Source organism: Suricata suricatta, chromosome 11 (genome assembly GCF_006229205.1).
Source record: "Suricata suricatta isolate VVHF042 chromosome 11, meerkat_22Aug2017_6uvM2_HiC, whole genome shotgun sequence".
Taxonomy (NCBI): Eukaryota; Metazoa; Chordata; class Mammalia; order Carnivora; family Herpestidae; genus Suricata; species Suricata suricatta.
In genome coordinates this window covers 101374556-101378867 of record NC_043710.1, presented here as the reverse complement: position 1 = coordinate 101378867, position 4312 = coordinate 101374556, and the positions used below count along the sequence as shown (strand labels likewise).

At 40.3% G+C, this 4312-nt stretch overlaps 1 pseudogene; it reads right to left on the bottom strand.

Moving 5' to 3' along the window:
* Positions 1–1396: 1396 nt before the first annotated feature.
* Positions 1397–1804, bottom strand: LOC115271883 (annotated as a pseudogene).
* Positions 1805–4312: the final 2508 nt, after the last annotated feature.

The window sequence follows — 4312 nt, the reverse complement described above, 5'->3', positions numbered from 1 at the left end:
GTAGCGGGCCTTTCAATGTCATCATCCTGGACTGGAACCTTCCTCCTAGTATATTTTTTAAAATTTGGGTTAATATATTCTTCTGCTCTGATTGGTTCCTTTTTTTTTTTCTATTTTCTATCTCTTTGTTGAAGTGCTGAGTTCATCCACTTTTCTCTCGAGTCCAGTGAGCATCATTATGATCATTACTTTTTTTTAGATTTAGAAAAGGAGACTTTATTAATGGTTAAGGTTTGAAAAACAGGAATGTGTCTATAGCAGACATCCTTAGTTGCCTACCTCCTACTTCACCAACTTGTATTCATTCATTTGCTCTCTTCCATGTCGTCATGTTTCATAAGGGCTGGTTCAGCCCCAGAGAGCATACCCCGTGTATCAGTTCCTGGGGCTGCTGGAACAAAGTACCACAAACTGGGAGGCTTAGAGTAGCAGAAATGTATTCTCTGATGGTTTAGGAGGCCAGAGTCCAAATCAAGATGTCAGCAGGATTGGTTCCATTTCATTGTTCGTCTACTAGCTTTCGGTAGTTGCTGACAGTCCTCGGCGTTCCTGGCTTATAACTGCATAACTCGAATCTCTGCTTCAATCTTCAGTCACCTTATCTGTGTCTTTGCTCTCCCCATCCTTTCTCATATAAGGACACTAGTCCTTGGACTTAGGGCCCACCCAGGGTCTCATTTCAAGATCCTTAGCTTAATTACATCTGCAATGACCCTCTTTGCACACAAGGTCACATTCACAGTTACCAAGATTTAGGATTTGGACATATTTTGGGAGGCACAGAACTCAACTCCCTATATACTAGATGTTTAAAATGTATGGCAGTGGCCAGTGATCAGTTTCAGCCTCTACCAGTGATCATTTTTATCATGGGAATCTGCCACAAGTCTGGTCCACGAGAGGAAAAGAGAAGTTTGGGTCTTTCTAAGAAAGGTTTTATTGCTCTTATTTTTAAAATGTAATTTATTGTCGGATAGGTTTCCATACAAACAACACCCAGTGCTCATCCTAACAAGTGCCCTTCTCAGTGCCCATCACATACTTTCCCGTTTCCCCCACCCTCCATCCACCCACAGGTTGTTCTCAGTATTTGAGTCTCTTATGGTTTGTCTCCTTCCCTCTCTGTAGCTTTTTTTTTTTTTATCCTTTTCCCTTCCCCATGGTCTTCTGTTAAGTTTCTCAAGATCCACATGAGTGAAAACATATGATATCTGTCTTCTCTGATTAACTTATTTCACTTAGCATAATACCCTCTAGTTCCATTCACATTGCTGCAAATGGCCAGGTTTCATTCTCTCTCATTGTCAGCCAGTACCCCATTGTATACATAAGCCATATCTTCTTTTTTTTAGTTTTATGGTTTTATTAACACAAATATGATGTGCACATAAACTGTCTATTCATTTTCTTCGCTGCACAGCCTGGCATTGGGTTTCGTGACTCTGATGGCCAATTGGGCTGCTCTCTCCACAATGGCTTTACGGTTCTTGGAGGAGACATTGTGAGCAATCTCTGCACAGTAAGATTTGTTGCACATCAGCAGCACTTCAAGCTCCTTGACGTTGTGGACTAGGAACTTCTGGAAGCCACTGGGGAGCATGTGCTTTGTTTTCTTGTTGCTCCCATAACCAATGTTGGGCATCAAGATCTGGCCCTTGAATCTTCTGCGCACCCTATTGTCAATACCTCTGGGTTTCCGCCAGTTGCACTTAATTTTGACATATCGGTCTGACTGGTGCTGGATGAACTTCTTGGTCCTCTTTTTAACGATCTTGGGCTTCACCAGAGGTTGGCGGGCGGCCATGATACCGAGTAACAGATGCCTGCCACCTCCGCAGGCAGCGCCGAGGAAGAGAGGGGACAAGCCATATCTTCATTATTCATTCATCAGGTGATGGACATTTAGGCTCTTTCCATGGTTTGGCTATTGTTGAAAGTGGTGCTATGAACATTCCAGTACATGTGCCCCTATGAATCAGCACTCTAGTATCCCTTGGATGGATTCCTAGCAGTGCTATTGCTGGGTCATAGGGGAGTTCTATTTTTAATTTTTTGAGAAAGCTCGACCTTGTTTTCCAGAGTGGCTGCAACAGTTTGCATTCCCACCAATAGTGGAAGAGGGTTCCTGTTTCTCCACATCCTCGCCAGCATCTATAGTCTCCTTATTCATTTTAGCCACTCTGACCAGCATGAGGTGATATCTCATTGTGGTTTTGATTTGTATTTTCCCTGATGAGCCTTGTTTCAAATGTCTGTTGGCCATCTGGATGTCCTCTTTGGAGAAGTACCTATTCATGTCTTCTACCTGTTTCCTCACTGGGGTATTTGTTTTTCAGGTGTGGGATTTAGTGAGTTCTTTATAGATTTTTGGATACTAGCCCTTTATCTGACATGCCATTTGCAAATATCTTCCCATTCCATCGGTCGCCTTTTAGTTTTGTTAATTGTTTCTTTGCAGTGCAGAAGCGTTTTATCTTGATGAGGTCCTAATAGTTCATTTTTTGCTTTTGATTCCCTTGCCTTTGGAGATGTGTCAAGAAAGAAATTACTGCAATTGAGGTAAAGGAGGCTATTTCCTGCTTTCTCCTCTAGGGTTTTTATGGTTTCCTGTCTCACATTCAGGTCCTTTATCCATTTTGAGTTTATTTTTGTGAATGGTGTAAGAAAGTGGTCTAATTTCATTCTTCTACATGTTGTCCAGCTCTGCAAACACCACCTGTTGAAGAGGCTGTCTTTATTTCCATTGGATACTCTTTCCTGTTTTGTCAAAGATAAATTGACCATACACTTGTTGGTCCAGTTCTGGGCTCTCTATTCTATTCCTTTGTCCCTGTGTCTGTTTTTGTGCCAATACCATACTGTCTTGATGATGACAGCTTTGTAGTAGGGGCTAAAGTCTGGGATTGTGATGCCTCCTGCTTTGGTTTTATTCTTAAATATTACTTTGTCTATACGGGGTTTTTTTGTGGTTCCATACGAATTTTAAGATAGTTTTTTCTAGCTTTGAGAAGAATCCTGGTGTAACTTTGATGGGGATTGCATTGAATGTGTAAATTGCTTTGGGTAATAATGACATTTTAACAATGCTTATTCTTCTGATCCATGAGCATGGAATTTTTTCCATTTCTTTGTGTCTTCTTCAATTTCATTCATAAGTCTTCTGTAGTTGTCAGCATACAGGTCTTTTACACCTTTGGTTAGATTTATTCCTAGGTATTTTATGTGTTTCGTGCAATTGTGAATGGGATCAGTTTCTTGATTTCTCTTTCTTGTTGCTTCATTATTGGTGTATAAGAATGCAACCGATTTCTGTACATTGATTTTTGTATCCTGCAACATTACTGAACTCATGGATCAGTTCTAGAAGGCTTCTGGTGGAGTCTGCTGGATTTTCCATGTAGAGTATCATGTCATCTGCGAAAACTGAAAGTTTGAGTTCTTTGCTGATTATGATGCCTTTGATTTCCTTTTGTTGTCTTACTGTTGATGCTAAGACTTCCAGCACTATGTTAAGCAACAGTGGTGGGAGTGGACATCCTTGTCATGCCCCTGATCTCAGGGGGAAAGCCTCAGTTTTTCCCCATTGAGGATAACATTGGCTGTGGGCTTTTTGTAAATGGCTTTTATGATGTTTAAGTAAGTTCCTTCTATCCCTACTTTCTTGAGGGTTTTTATTAAGAAGAGATGTTGTATTTTGTCAAATGCTTTTTCTGCATCTACTGACAGGATCATATAATTTTTTCTTTTGTTTTGTTAATGTGATGTATCACATTGATGGATTTGCAAATTTTGAACCAGCCCTGTAACCCAGGAATGAATCCCCTTTGATCATAATGGATAATTCTTTTTATATGCTGTTGAATTCGATTTGCTAGTATCTTGTTGAGTATTTTTGCATCTGTATTCATTAAGAATACTGGCCTGTAGTTCTCTCTTTTTGTTGCGTCTCTGTCTGGCTTAGGAATCAAAGTTATATGTGCTTTGTAGAATGAGTCTGGAAGTCTTCCTTCCATTTCTATTTTTTGGAATAACTTGAGAAGGATCGGTGTTAACTCTGCTTTAAATGTCCGGTAGAATTCCCCTGGGAGTCTATCCGGCCCTGGGCTTTTATTGGGAGATTTTTGATGCCTGATTCAATTTCTTCACTGGTTATGGGTCTGTTCAGATTTTATGTCTCTTCTCATTTGAATTTTGGTAGTGCCTGTGCATTTAGGAATTTGTCCATTTCTCCTAGATTGTCCAGTTTGTTGGCATATAATTTTTCATGGGAATCTCTGGCAATTGCTTGCATTTCTGAGGATCTGTTGTAATA